Here is a 17208-nt window from a genome sequence, read left to right as displayed (position 1 = left end):
CACAAATATAATTAATGAATTCTTTTCTCATCCCTCCACTCTATTTTATTGCAAACATCATTTTATACAAAAACACATATGCACACAAGAAAGGGCTCCCTAGGAGTACCTAGCACACTTTGGGTGCTAACACCTTCCCTCTGTGTAACCAACCCCCTTACCTGTAATCTCTGGCATTTTATTAGTTTTGATTTGAAAACTTCTTATCTTTTTGGGTTTTGTTCGTACTTTTCCCTTTTCCCTTGGAAACAATAAAAGCGCGGTGGCGACTCTGGTTTAATTGACGTCTAACTTATCCATAGCTTGATGGTCATGAATTTTCCGCTACACCCCCATTCCATCTTTATCAAACATATTTTCAACAAAAAAACACTTGCACATAAAAAGGGCTCCCTAGGAGTACCTAGGACACTTTGGGTGTTAATACCTCCCCTCTGTGTAACCAACCCCCTTTATCTGTAATCTCTGACATTTTATTAGTTTTGATTTGAAAACTACTTATCTTTGGGTTTTGTTCGTACTTTTCCCTTTTCCTTTGGAAACATATAAGGCGCGGTGGCGACTCTAATTTTTCAGTTGACGTCGGGTTTATCCATAACTTGATGGTCACAAATGCACCGCTACACTGTGATCTTGAACTTTGCGTTGCATTTCCTTGCATATCTAGACATGACAAAATTTCATGCATTCTCATTCCATCAGCATGCATGCATATCATTTTCCAATAAAAAAACACTCATCTCATCCTTTTACCCATTACTAGAAAGTTGATTTCCTGACACTCTTACTAAACCCTTGAGAGCTACTAAAAGACAAGGGATCGCTTGGAACATAATCAGGTTGAGCTGAGAGAGGATACGAACAACATGAAAGACGAGGTAGACCAGATGTGGGAAGCTACGTTAGCTCATTCGAAGAACAATCTTCATCATATCGTCATAGAGAATGTTGGTTCCTCATCAGGCTTTACTATAATCACCAACCCAATGTATGATCCCATGCCTGACTATGATCCTCCACAAATAAATATTCCTACTCAACCCCAGTTGATGCCATTAACTAATCCTGATGTTGAAAGGCTTCGTGCCCTTGAGGAGAGAGTCTGAGCAATGGATGTGGATGGCAATTTTAGGCTCAATATGTGCTTAGTATCAGGCCTAGTGATCCCTCCAAAATTCAAATTACCCAACTTTGAGAAGTAAAAAGGGGATAACTTCCCAAGGCACCATTTGTTGATGTTCTTCCGAAAAATGGCATCACATACTCACGATGACAAGCTGATGATTCACTATTTTCAAGATAGTTTGTTTGGAGCATCGTTGAGCTGGTATATGAAGTTGAAAAGAAGTCATATTCAGTTATGGGAAGACTTAGCCAATGCCTTTCTGAAGCAGTACAAATACAACTTGGACATGGCTCCAGACCAAAGGTAGCTACAAAGCTTATCTCAAAAGAGTAATGAATCTTTCAAAGGATATGCACAACGATGGAGAGAATTGGCAGCCCAAGTGCAACCACCACTCTTTGACAAGGAATTGGTTTACTTGTTTATGGATACCTTGCAGAATTCGTACTCTAAAAAGATGGTAGGCAGTGCGTTATTAGACTTCGCCCACTTAGTGACGATCGGAGAATGCATTGAGAGTGCCCTCAAAAGTGGAAAACTTCAAGGCACCTTGAGTAGGCAAGCTAGCGAGACAAAATCCCTCAGCAATTCCCAAAAGGAGGAGGAAGATGAAACCAATGCAGTCATGGAAGATGTTAAATATTCTCATAATGCACCAACCAAACCTTATGATCCCTCACCTTTTCATAAGTCACCATTTCCAGCACCACGCTATCATTATGGGAAATCAGCAACACCTAGAGCACCATACAAGCAACCATGGACTGCTCCTCACACAAATCAAAGATCTAGTGGTTGAGGATACCAAAATCTGTAGCAGAACCAACCTAGGCCTAGAAACAATCTGGAAGGAAGGAATACTCCTCTCGATCCAATTCCTATTTAAGTGGGGGACAGTTGTAACACCCCAATTTTTATTAAATTATTTTAGTTAAGTTAATTGTGATTTCTTCGTGATTTATATGTGTTTTATTTAATTGATGTGTGTGAATAGTAAGAGGGTATGGGTGTATGTCTTATAGATAGAGGTGTATAGAATAAGTTTTGACTTGTTGGAGTTAATAGAAACTATTTAGAAATTATTCAGAATCTTGAAAATTAGAATAAAGACTATTTTAATTACAAAATTTAAATATAATATTAAGATCAAAGGAATATAGGAGTTTGTATAGATATTGAGAATAATGTGGGAATTAAGGAAATAAGTGAGGGTAAGTTAAGAATATTCTAATGAGGGAATAAGGTTTTTATTTAAAAAGAGAGTTACGAGGAAAGATTTTTATCAGTACGTACAACAAGTGAAAAAAGTCAAAGAGGCAAGATTAGAGAAAGAGTTTGGGAAAAGAGAAGAACAAGAGGTGAGCTAGAGCTTTGGGAGAGGAGACCATATAGATTGCATGCTTTTATTGTGATCACAAGGTAAAGGGAAGTTGTGATTTTCTAATGGGTGTTAAAGCATGAGGGGTAGATGGATAGACCCTTAACCTCCTAGGGTTTGGTGTTTTGATTCATAATTCTGAATTGTGATGCTATGATAGTTGTTATATGATGATTGTGTGACTGAAATTATATTTGATTTACCCTGATTCTATATGTATGAAAATATGTGATTAATGGATGTTTGCAGGTTATGACATTAAGTATGTTAATGGTGATTTAGAGATGATGATCATGATGATATTGTAGTAATATGTTGTTGATTCATGAACCCATTCAGTAATATATGAGTTTAGTGGATTTTCGTAAAATACGTTGTTGCCACATAAGGTAGTGTTTAGATAGTTTAAAAACTATTTTTTTGTTGCTAAAACAACAGTTGGAGTTGGCCCATACATATTTGGAGTCAACTCCAAATAAACATAATAGCATTTTTTAAAGAAAAATAGCAGGATGTATAGATACATTCGAGCTTAGGGTTGATTCCATTCTGGCAGAATGTCTGTTTTGTCTTCTGTTGCCCTACCCGATGGTTTTGGCCATGATTTTTGACCTGTAAGTCCAAATGAGTTGTCGTTTGAAGGTTGGAAAGCTAACACAATTTTCCATCAAATGGAATTAGTTTCATGGGCTGATTATGTCGTGATAACAAGAATAATTGATGATAATAGTGTGTAATTTTTGATGTTATCTTGTAATGATGTTATGATGTTTGAGAATATTAATTATAAATCATTAACAATGTAAATGTTGAATATTGATGATGTTGTAAGTTATGATAATTTTGTGTTGTTGTGTAAGCATGATAGTTGATGATGTTGTTATGATGTCGATGATAATTATAATTTTGTTGTGTATGATGTTGATGATGATTACGACGATGTTGTAATATAATGTTGAGGATAATATTGATGTTGTTGATGTGATTGGTGAATAATAGTTCAAGGAGGGAGGACTATTATTGTTGGGTCAATGAATACTTAGTTTATTGTCGGAAGGGGACTTTAGAAATTATGTTGTTGTTACATTAATGTGTTTTGACATGTATTCATGACGTCGTTGTTGTTGATGAAAGAGGAAAGTTGCAATTAGAGCAGGGTGGATTGGTGACTTATCCCGAATCCGAGCAGGATGGATTCAGGGTTCGAGTAGGGTAAAACCGACTCGCTAAAGAACCTTTTGATTATATGGTAACACATGCATATGCATAGAGTTGCATTGCATAAATGAGTTGATGCATAATTATTGAGTTATGATTGATTAATGACTTTGGGTGTTAGATTGTGATGACATATACTGTGAATGAGTTGTGATTGATTAATGAGTTGTGATTGAAGAATTGGTGTGAAAATGAGATTTGATATACTATGATTTGAGATTGTGTAGATTATGGTATGTGTTGATATCCTACCTTGCAATATATGCATGTTATATTGAATGTGTATTTTCACCCCTTTTGTTTGAATGTTTCCTTTACACAGGCTTTGATGCAGATACTCAGGAGTAGCATTATTGAAGTAAGTGGAAGATAGCTCTTGGAGTGGCTTCCATTAGTCTGGAATCTTTTTAATAGGGTCTTGCTTTGATCAGGTAACATCGGGCTGAGTTTACTTTCACTTGTTTTATTTTGTTAAAGTTACTATTTATGTTTTGTTGAGATATCAAAGTTGTTGTGAAATGATTAATATAACTCCTTTATTGCATTATGAAGGTTGAGGTTTATGAGACTAAAGGTCACGATTGCAATATTGCGTTTATGTAATTTAATAATGATTCTGCTGCGACGATACCGTAAGTGTATGTGAGCATGCGATGGCAGGTTCTAGATTGTTATGTTATAACCCGTGTTATGGAGCCGGCTATGTTTGATTGTGCGTGAGACCCTGAATGGTTGCATTCTGTTTGATTAAATCTATTATCTATCTATTATAATATATTAAATCTGAAACACGCACTATCATGTTGACACTTCAATATAGTTTGTGCCACATCACCATTATTCATATGTGGCATCTTCTAAATTTCATCTTCACTTCTCAAAAGATACAATGACATAACGTTAGAGGTCACGGGTTCAAGTCTCGACAAATACAAAAAATATATTAATGTAACAATTACTTACTAACTTCAATTTTATTTTCTATTATATATTCTTCATATCATGTTCTACAAATAAATTAAAGACAAATAACAATGTTGTTGCATTTGTCACATATAATGATATAGAATTTGTCAAAATTGACTTAAAGTTTACACAACTTTTTTCTTATATTGATCGTAGAAAGTATAATAAAATTTTAGGTAGTAATGTCTAGAATAAGAACTCTGATATTTCAACTAATAATTTAATAAGTCTCAATTATAATTCATAATAAATTATTAGTAATATAAAATTATCAATCATATTTATTAAAAATAATAATTCTTAACATAATTACAATTCAATAAAATCTAATATAAAATTGTTTTAAAAATAATAACTCTGATTAAACCTATTATCTATCTATTATAATATATTAAATCTAAAACACGCACTATCATGTTGACACTTCAATATAGTTTGTGCCACATCACCATTATTCATATGTGGCATCTTCTAAATTTCATCTTCACTTCTCAAAAGATACAATCACATAACGTTAAAGGTCACGGGTTCAAGTCTCGACAAATACAAAAAATATATTAATTTAAGAATTACTTATTAACTTCAATTTTATTTTCTATTATATATTCTTCCTATCATGTTCTACAAATCTATTATACAAATAAATTAAAGAAAAATAGCAATCTATTATAATATATTAAATCTGAAACCCGCACTTGTGAAAGAATTCTTTAACTTGAATTAACTTTTAATGATAGCAAATTGTGTGATCATCATCCAAATTGGTTGTGCATTGCATTACATGATATATTTGTGTTCTTACTTTGAAATTCATCCCATTCTATTGTTGCATAACCACACATATAAGCCTACATTGAAAATTTCCTTTAAAATAACAATTAAAATGCATTTTATGTCAGTATGTATATATACATGACCCTTTGCATCGATACATGTAGCCTGTGATTAATCACAAAACAATTCTTGTTCAGTATGCATCGATACATACGAACCATGCATCAATACATGGAAGGCCAAAAACTCTGTGCATCGATACACACGACACCTGCATCGATACATGACTACTTGAGTTAGCCTGTGCATCGATACATACGCATTCGGCATCGATACATATTAGTGTAAAATTCACATGCATCGATACACACGATTCCTGCATCGATACATGATTAATTAATTTCACCAAAAATCTATACAACTTACAGTATGCATCGATACACACTTCTATGTATCAATACACAGAGTTGTTTTAAGTCATAACAGCAACTGTTTTTGAAGGATATAAATACAGGTTTCAACAGCAGGTGAACGGGACGAATTCATTGAGCAAAAAGACAATTGAACACAAGATCAAAGAAGTGTTGGAGCAATTGTCAGTGAGCACATAGAAACCTGAAAGAGACTTCATCTTCTTCATCTTCTCAATCACTTCTCTTCAAGAACAATTACACATAACAATTCTTGTTCTTTGGATTAAAGAAGTATCGAGATAACGTTCAGTGGTGTGATCAAGGATCTAGCTGTGGGTTGCAGTGGAACGATCGAGGATCTAGCTGAGTCGAAGATTGAAGGGGGTTTCTAGGAAAAACCTACTGGTTTGTCCTTCAAGAACTGGTGTGTTCTTGAGGGTTTGGGAGTCACATTTGCAGAACACATTCAGCCGCAGCGTTGCGTTTGGAGATCGGGGGATTTCGCAAGCAGGTCGTGGAACCGGTGAATTGTTTGCAACTTTGTGCAGGAAAATCTTGATCGAGCTCAGATCAAGTGAAGGTTTATACAAGAAGAGGTTCTTGGAGTTTAGAAATTCTGTCTTTGTATCAAAACCTTGTATCAACGGATTCGGCAATAATTGATAATCAAAGTTCTCAATTTCATTTGAAATTGAGAGGGAGACGTACCCACACGCGAGGACGACGTGGGGAACTTCCTTAACAAATCTCTGCGTATCGTACTCTTACCTTAATCTTCTTTACGTTTCAAAACTATTTTGCAATTTCTGTTAGTGTGTGGTGATTGATCATATTTCTGGACAGCAGTGATAACAAAACCTTTAGTCATACACCATTGCTGTTTATCATCAAACACTCACACACCAACTGTTTGACAAAACGGTTAACTTGATTGTGTTCATTGGAAATAGTATTTGAGGATAAGCGCATTCAATCTGTTAATATTCTGTGTGTATTATTTCTGTCATTCTCATTAAAATCCAGCAACTGCACTTGCGTGTCCGGCTTTCTAGTAGCGGTTCAGAATAGACGCAAATCTATTCGGGACCGATTTTTCCGCCATTTTTGAAAACTCTGATTAAACGTTAAATCCGTTAACTTTTTAAGGAGGTGATCTATTCACCCCCCCTCTCGATCACTAGCCACACCGTCTAACAAGTGGTATCAGAGCGCCGGTTCGCTGGTGCTCTGTGGCTGCCTGTAACAGTATGGATTCTGAACCAAAGGGGGCGTATAATAGAGCGCCTATTTTCAACGGTGAAAATTATGGCTACTGAAAAGACTGCATGCGAGTTCATATAAATTCTGTGGATAGGTTAGTATGGGCTGCCATTGAAAACGGTCCGTTTCAAATTATAATGACTAATGCGGCTGGCGCCATAGTACCTAAACCAGAAGATGATTGGAATGAGAAAGATGAGAAAAAGTGGTCGTGTGATTGGAGAGCTCGAAACATGTTAATTTCAGCACTTGGTGTTGATGAATATTATCGAGTATCACATTGCACGACAGCTAAAGAAATGTGGGACGCTTTAGAAGTTGCCCATGAGGGTACTACTGAAGTAAAACAGTCCCGCATTAACACACTCAATCAAGAATTTGAGCTCTTTCGCATGAAACAAGGAGAATCCATCTCCGACATGCAAAAGAGATTCACCCATCTAACTAACCGATTGAATGCTCTTGGAAAACCTATTTCCAATGAAATTGCTACTAATAAAATTCTCAGGTATCTTAGCAGGGAGTGGCAACCTAAAGTTACAGCAATCAAGGAAGCCAACGATCTTACAAGACTTACGATTACTACACTGTTTGGAAAGCTGGAAGAACATCAGCAAGCTTTGGAAAGTCTTGAAAAATATGAGAATAAAAGTAAGAAGGAGAAGGAAAAGAAAAGAGACAAAGAGGGAGAGAAGAAGCCAATAGCTCTTGTGGCCTCTAGCTCTAAGTCCTCACGAAAAGAGCAAAGCGACAATGATTCAAGTAGTGACAAAGACACGGATGATGAGGAAATGGGACTGTTTGTAAGGAGATACAATAGGTTCATTCGAAAGAATGGAGTTAAGCATTCTGACAAAAATCTCATGAAGTTTCGAAAACAATCTACAAATTCGAAACAAGAAGAGAACAAGAAGAGTAGAGGAAGAGGATCATGCTTTAATTGTGGTAAATCCGGACACTTTAAAACGGACTGCCCTATGAAGTATAAGGACCAAAGAAAAGACTCACCAAAAGGGTACAGCAAGCAAAGAAGGGCGTATATTGCATGGGAAAGTGATAGTGATTCATCAAGCACACAAAGCTCAAGTGATGATGATGAAGCTGGAAATCTGTGCCTTATGGCTCACACAAAAAATCAGTCCTACCACAAGAAGAAAAACAATGACAAAAAGGTAAAACAAGCCTACTTCAATAACTTCTCCTCTATGTCTTTTTCGGAATTAAAAATAGCTTTTGAAAAACTGCATAACAAAGCTGTAGATGCTTTTAAACGACTAGCTTCCGACAAACATATCTTCTCTTTTTTGGAAGGTAAAGTAAACAAAGCTGAAATTGATTTAGAAGCATTGAAAACTAGTATTGCAGAAAATTCAAAAACTATTGACATTGACGGATGTAGTAGAGTTAGGTATTGTGACGCTTGTTATGTTTGGCAAAAAGAGGTAAACACTCTTAAGGTCAAACTAGAGAAAGCGCTACAACCTAAAATTACTTATGCCGTTGACCCCAAGTTGTTTAAGAAGTCATTGAATCCTCCATATGCAAAATACTCTTTTATCTTAAAGGATTCAATGAACAAGAAACAACAAACACATCATCATGGTTTATGTCATTATTGTTGTCATGCTGGCCATACCATTGAGAAATGCAAATTTAGGAGATTTCTAGTCCCTAAAGGTATTTATCAATGGAAGCCAAAAGGCAACCATGTTAACACTTACCCTCTTGGACCCAATGAAAATTGGGGACCAACTTCTCTCTTTTGATGTTGTAGGATGAGTGCCTTGCCTCCGTAGATAGAAGGTGGTTTCTTGACAGCGGCTGCTCAAGGCACATGACCGGTGACATATCGCTTTTTATAGATTTCAAGGCAAAGAAAAAGGGATATGTTACTTATGGAGACAACAACAAAGGAGCCATACTCGGCAAAGGTAGTGTAGGTAATCCCTCCACCACTACTATTTCAAATGTGCATTTAGTTGAGGGACTTAAACACAATTTGTTAAGCATAAGTCAACTATGCGACATGGGCTATAAAGTTTCGTTTACAAAAACTTGCTGCATAATTGAACATGCTGAACAAAACATTGTGTTTAAGGGTGTAAGGGTAAACAACATCTATATGCTTGACTTGTTTGATGTACCGTTAACAAATACTAAATGTCTAGTCACCTTGAATGATGATTCTTGGCTTTGGCATAGACGTTTAGCTCATGTTAACTTCGATCTGCTAAACAAGGTTGTATCTAAGGATCTAGTAGTTGGTCTACCAAAAATAAAATTTTCAAAGGACCACCTATGTGACGCGTGCCAAATGGGAAAGCAAACAAGGGTGTCTTTTAAATCTAAAAATGTAATTTCAACTTCACGACCCCTTGAGCTTCTCCATATGGACCTCTTTGGACCTTCTAGGACAAAGAGCCTAGGTGGAAACTACTATGGCTTTGTAATAGTTGATGACTACTCTAGATTCACTTGGACTATATTCCTTCATAGCAAAGATGAAACTTTTTCTGCTTTTAAAAATTTTGCAAATCTGTCCCAAAACAAAATGAACTCCAAAATAGTTACAATTCGTAGCGATCATGGTGGTGAGTTTCAAAATTATCACTTTGAGAAGTTTTGTGACAAGTATGGCATTGAGCATAACTTTTCAGCCCCTCGCACTCCACAACAAAATGCCGTTGTGGAGCGTAAAAATCGTGTTCTAGAGGAGTTGGCAAGAATAATGCTTAATGAGGGTGGATTACCAAAATACTTTTGGGCTGATGCTGTTAGCACAGCCTGTTATGTCCTAAACAGAATCTTAATTCGCCCTATTTTGAACAAAACTCCTTATGAACTTTTGAAAGGAAGAAAACCAAACTTGTCACATCTTCACGTATTCGGTTGTAAATGTTTTGTTTTGAATAACGGTAAGGAAAACATTGGGAAGTTTGATGCAAAAGCGGATGAAGGTATTTTTCTTGGTTACTCAATGTCAAGCAAAGCATATAGAGTGTATAATAAGCGTTTACTTACTGTTGAAGAGTCGGTTCATGTTTCGTTTGATGAGTCTTATCCGAAAAATGTCGGAAAAGGTATTTCTTTTGATGACGCAGGTGTATCTACAGAAGACATACTCAAGGAAGCTGTTGAGGAAATTGATCAGTCCAAAACAGCTGCCCATGAGAAGGAGGAAGATACAAGTCATGAAGAAATTGAGGAAGAAAAGACAGCTGAAGTGAATGATCTTCCAACAGCTTGGAGATCCTCAAAAGACCATCCCATCGACAACATTTTGGGAGACATTTCAAAGGGAGTAATGACCCGGTCTAAGATAAGTAACTTTTGTTCTCACTTCGCGTTTGTTTCACAAGTAGAACCTAAAAATGCCAAAGAGGCCTTGATTGATGAATTTTGGCTAATGGCCATGCAAGAAGAGCTTAATCAATTTAAAAGAAATGACGTTTGGGAACTTGTCCCTCGTCCGCGAGATCATCATATCATAGGCACTAAGTGGGTTTTTAGAAACAAGCTTGATGAAAACGGAGTGATTACTAGGAACAAGGCACGCTTAGTAGCACAAGGATATAACCAAGAGGAGGGCATAGACTATGAGGAAACTTATGCTCCAGTTGCTCGCCTCGAAGCTATACGTCTTTTGCTCGCCTATGCGTGTTCTAAGGATTTTAAGCTTTACCAAATGGACGTAAAGAGTGCCTTTCTTAATGGTGTCATAAATGAAGAAGTGTATGTTTCACAACCTCCCGGTTTTGAAAATGCTGAAAATCCAGATCATGTTTTCAAGTTAAAAAGAGCTTTGTATGGTCTTAAACAAGCCCCTCGGGTTTGGTATGAAAGGCTTAGCAAATTCCTAATTGATCATGGATATTCAAGAGGTAAAGTGGACAATACTCTCTTTATTAAACACAAAGGGAAGCACATTCTTTTAGTTCAAGTTTATGTCGACGACATCATATTTGGTTCAACTAACATACACTTGGTCGAAGAATTTTCTAAGGTTATGCAGGGTGAATTTGAGATGAGTCTAATGGGGGAGCTAAACTACTTCCTAGGACTACAAATAAAGCAACTTGATGAAGGTACTGCAGTATGTCAAACAAAATACTGCAGAGAACTACTCAAGCGCTTTGGAATGAATGACTCAAAATCAATCGACACTCCAATGCCTACCAACGGAAATCTAGAAAAGGATGAGCACGGTAAGTGTGTAGATGTCAAAAGATTCAGAGGTATGATCGGATCTCTCTTGTATCTTTCTGCTTCTAGACCTGACATCATGTTTAGTGTTTGCATGTGTGCACGCTATCAATCAAATCCTAAAGAATCGCACCTAAAAGCGGTGAAGCGCATATTTAGATATCTTCATGGAACATCTAAATATGGGCTTTGGTATTCTAAAGGAAGTGATTGTAGCCTAGTAGGGTACTCCGATTCTGATTTTGCTGGCTGCAAATCAGATAGGAAAAGTACAAGTGGTACGTGTCACCTATTTTCAAACTCCTTGGTCAGTTGGCACAGCAAAAAGCAAGTTTCTGTGGCTTTGTCAACTGCAGAGGCTGAATACGTTGCAGCCGGTAGTTGTTGCGCTCAGATTTTATGGCTTAAGCAGCAACTACAAGACTTCAACATTCAACTAAAACGTATTCCTATCAAATGTGACAACACTAGTGCCATAAACCTTACTAAAAACCCTGTTTTACACTCACGCACTAAACACATAGAGATTAGACATCATTTCCTTCGCGATCATGTTGAAAAAGAAGACGTTGTCTTTGAGCACGTTGACTCCAAAAATCAGCTTGCTGATATTTTCACTAAACCATTGGCAACGGAACCTTTCTTCAACATACGTCGTGAATTAGGAATCTTAGATCTATCTCATTTGATGTCATAAGCATGTTACATCTTAATTATATTATGCCTCACCGTGTGTGACAAGCACTGTTTTAGATGTCAATTATCCTTCACAAGATCTCTCCAACAGAGGTAATATCAATCCTTTCTACAATTTTCTTATTGATTAGTGATTGTGTTTGTTAGAACAAATATGCTTACTCTAGTTGATGTAAAGTTTGCTTGAATATACTTCCTGTCTATAATGTGTGCTCATTAACAATCTGATTTCTGAGCAAAATTATCATGACATAGTGCAACTGCATAATCATACTGCATAAAAACTCATTAAAAACCAGTTCAGCATCAGTATGTATCGACACACACGAAGCCTGCATCGATACATATGCTCTGAAATTAAATTTTTTGAAAAACTGATTCAGTATGCATCGATGCATCTATCGCATGTATCGATACACAAGGCAATTGAAAACACTAGGCATCGACGCATCCATCGCATGTATCGATACACATGACAATTTTGAAATACTTGGCATCGACGCATAACTTTCTGCATCGATACTTACTGCTGTCATCTGAATTAAATGCATTCTTTTTCTCTCTCATGCATCGACACATCAACCAATCATATCATCTCTTATCTCATTACTTCATCTCATCTGCCCTCAAAAACCCCAAAACCAGTGGCTAACCCTAATCCTTCTCATCTTCACTCTCTCACAAACTTGGTAAAACCCTAAATCTCATATCACCATGCCTCCACGCACCATTCCAGCCAGAGCCAAAGGAAAAGGAAAGGGAAAGGAAGCAGCCGGTACGTCTCAGCAACCACCAGATGTTCCTTCAAATACCTTAGACATTCTTCATCCTGCCATTGCTGCTGAATTTGAGGAATCCTTCAAGGCCAGGTTGGTAATGAAACCTCATATCTTTGATAACACAGATGTTGTTCATCTGCACTTAAATGAAGTAGTTGAACTGTTACATGCACAAAGACTTGGGTCCTTTCTATCTACAAAAGATGACTATCATGAGGATTTCATCCGGGCCTTTTATGCTGGTTTACAAACTGGTACAGGCTATATGTTCCGGTGTTCTATCGGAGTCAGAACATATACCTTTGAAGCCTGTAATTGGGAAACAGTGTTTCAAATGCCGCTTCCGTCGATGGCTTTCAAGTCCTGGCATGACCTGCATTTTGATCCTGAATTTGACCTGAAGGACTTTACAACTTCTATCCTAAAGATTGATAGACCGTTGAGTGAGGACGAACACGTCACGTCAGGTATGATCAAACAAACTCCGCGTATTCTGCACTGGATCATTACTCACATTCTGCGTCCAACCAACAGTGGCCACTCTCGGTTGGATAGGCCTAGCATACATCTTCTCTACATTCTGCAAAATAAGATTCACTTAAATTGGGCGAACTACTTTGTAAAACGTCTATTTTATGTGCGAGACAGCTCCAAAACTGTGGCGCTAGGGTATGCCTCTCAAGTAATGAAAATTCTCAAGTTTTGGAAAGTTACAATGCCTATTGTGCCTCTCCTATCTCCATCTGCAGCTCAAGAATTTGATTCTGCCACTCTATCGCATATGGGATATCGATGGGACAAAGACCGCAAGTGCTTCTACTTTTTTGAAAGAAAATCCAAAACCAGAATTTATAACTTTGACGTGCCTTCTGAACGCATCCATGTTGCTGAAGAACAGCCTGATGAAGAAATGCAGGATGCGCCTGAAACAGATGTGCCTCAAGCTGAGGCCAATACTGGTTGGGGTGAGTGGGTGCCACGAAGGTGGTCTCCCACCAACTACGTACCTGAACCTACAGCCCCTCCATTCGCCGGTGGTACTTCAGCCTCAACACAAAATGCGGACATCACTCACATGCTTCAACAGATGGAAATCGTCAACAAAGAACGCCATGAAGAAGCACGGTACTGGCATGTCCAACAAACTGAATGGCACAACGAGCATCGGGACTGGCATGATGAGCATACACGGATGTATCACAATCAACACGCTTGGCACCAAGACTTGGTTAAATGGCATCAGGTTTTCTACAACGAAATGTCCGGCTTTATGGATGATTGCCGTGAAAACCCTGGGATTATGGACAGCTTTAGAAGCACTGAAGTTCAGAATCGATTTAGGCGATACTCCTTCATGGGCCAAAATCCAGACACAATGCCTCCTCCTCCGCCTCCGCCAAGCTACCGAGATCCTGACAGACATGATGAGGAGTCCTGTGGTGGCAACAATCCAAATTAACCAACCACCCTTTCATCTCACTGCATTTCATTTCATATTGCTCATGTTTTAGTTTGTTGCACATTATATGGTTTCGCTTATGTAACCCTTAAACTTGCTCGCACACTTAAAATGCTTTTCAATTTCTGTTTACCTCTATTTGTTATTGCCCTTACTGTTTGAATGATTCTTTGTGAATGATTCTTTAACTTGCAGCTTCTTTCTTTGTGATTGATAGCCTATTATCCATTTTTGCCATGCCCTGCTACACTTTCTGCTTGATAACTATGTGTCTTCCTCTTTTTGATGTTGACAAAGGGGGAGAAAACGCAGATATGCACAAACTCAGGGGGAGTATCACACATCTTGCCAAGAATTTGCCATCATCAAAAAGGGGGAGTTTGTTAAAGAATTCTTTAACTTGAATTAACTTTTAATGATAGCAAATTGTGTGATCATCATCCAAATTGGTTGTGCATTGCATTACATGATATATTTGTGTTCTTACTTTGAAATTCATCCCATTCTATTGTTGCATAACCACACATATAAGCCTACATTGAAAATTTCCTTTAAAATAACAATTAAAATGCATTTTATGTCAGTATGTATATATACATGACCCTTTGCATCGATACATGTAGCCTGTGATTAATCACAAAACAATTCTTGTTCAGTATGCATCGATACATACGAACCATGCATCAATACATGGAAGGCCAAAAACTCTGTGCATCGATACACACGACACCTGCATCGATACATGACTACTTGAGTCAGCCTGTGCATCGATACATACGCATTCGGCATCGATACATATTAGTGTAAAATTCACATGCATCGATACACACGATTCCTGCATCGATACATGATTAATTAATTTCACCAAAAATCTATACAACTTACAGTATGCATCGATACACACTTCTATGTATCAATACACAGAGTTGTTTTAAGTCATAACAGCAACTGTTTTTGAAGGATATAAATACAGGTTTCAACAGCAGGTGAGCGGGACGAATTCATTGAGCAAAAAGACAATTGAACACAAGATCAAAGAAGTGTTGGAGCAATTGTCAGTGAGCACATAGAAACCTGAAAGAGACTTCATCTTCTCAATCACTTCTCTTCAAGAACAATTACACATAACAATTCTTGTTCTTTGGATTAAAGAAGTATCGAGATAACGTTCAGTGGTGTGATCAAGGATCTAGCTGTGGGTTGCAGTGGAACGATCGAGGATCTAGCTGAGTCGAAGATTGAAGGGGGTTTCTAGGAAAAACCTACTGGTTTGTCCTTCAAGAACTGGTGTGTTCTTGAGGGTTTGGGAGTCACATTTGCAGAACACATTCAGCCGCAGCGTTGCGTTTGGAGATCGGGGGATTTCGCAAGCAGGTCGTGGAACCGGTGAATTATTCGCAACTTTGTGCAGGAAAATCTTGATCGAGCTCAGATCAAGTGAAGGTTTATACAAGAAGAGGTTCTTGGAGTTTAGAAATTCTGTCTTTGTATCAAAACCTTGTATCAACGGATTCGGCAATAATTGATAATCAAAGTTCTCAATTTCATTTGAAATTGAGAGGGAGACGTACCCACACGCGAGGACGACGTGGGGAACTTCCTTAACAAATCTCTGCGTATCGTACTCTTACCTTAATCTTCTTTACGTTTCAAAACTGTTTTGCAATTTCTGTTAGTGTGTGGTGATTGATCATATTTCTGGACAGCAGTGATAACAAAACCTTTAGTCATACACCATTGCTGTTTATCATCAAACACTCACACACCAACTGTTTGACAAAACGGTTAACTTGATTGTGTTCATTGGAAATAGTATTTGAGGATAAGCGCATTCAATCTGTTAATATTCTGTGTGTATTATTTCTGTCATTCTCATTAAAATCCAGCAACTGCACTGGCGTGTCCAGCTTTCTAGTAGCGGTTCAGAATAGACGGAAATCTATTCGGGACCGATTTTTCCGCCATTTTTGAAAACTCTGATTAAACGTTAAATCCGTTAACTTTTTAAGGAGGTGATCTATTCACCCCCCCTCTCGATCACTAGCCACACCGTCTAACAGCACTATCATGTTGACACTTCAATATAGTTTGTGCCACATCACCATTATTCATATGTGGCATCTTCTAAATTTCATCTTCACTTCTCAAAAGATACAATCACATAACGTTAGAGGTCACGGGTTCAAGTCTCGACAAATACAAAAAATATATTAATTTAACAATTACTTATTAATTTCAATTTTATTTTCTATTATATATTCTTCATATCATGCTCTACAAATAAATTAAAGACAAATAACAATGTTATTACATTTGTCACATATAAGGATATAGAATTTGTCAAAATTGATTTAAAGTTTACACAACTTTTTTATTATATTGATTGTAGAAAGTATAATAAAAATTTAGGTAGTAATGTCTAAAATAAGAACTCTGATATTTCAACTAATAATTTAATAAGTCTCAATTATAATACATAATAAATTATTGGTTATATAAAATTATCGATCATATTTATTAAAAATAATAACTCTTAACATAATTACAATTCAATAAAAAAAACAAATAAAATGTAATTTATAATTGCGCATCACGCGGGTCTTAATCTAGTTCCATATTAAATTGTATATGGGGTTTAGGGTGTTACATAGTGGTAGCAGACCAGGTCGGTCTATTCGGCCAGGTTTTTGAAATGTTGTTTATTCCCTAGTATGCGATATATTTATGAAACACTATCGATGATTGTTTGGTTTTCTCACCATTTTCCTGCAGGATCGGGATTGAAGCCAAGTGGGGGAGGAGCTCCTACTTTGTTCCATTGCTACTGGTGTGTTGTTATTGGCCATCGCGCCAATGACTGTTCCAAAGCGCTTAAGAAAATTTCAAGGGCGGAAATTATTTAAGTGGGAGAAAGTTGTAACATCCTAGTTTTTATT

This window comes from Lathyrus oleraceus, chromosome 3 (assembly GCF_024323335.1).
Source record: "Lathyrus oleraceus cultivar Zhongwan6 chromosome 3, CAAS_Psat_ZW6_1.0, whole genome shotgun sequence".
Classification (NCBI taxonomy): Eukaryota; Viridiplantae; Streptophyta; class Magnoliopsida; order Fabales; family Fabaceae; genus Lathyrus; species Lathyrus oleraceus.
Note: the sequence above shows the minus strand (reverse complement) of the source record.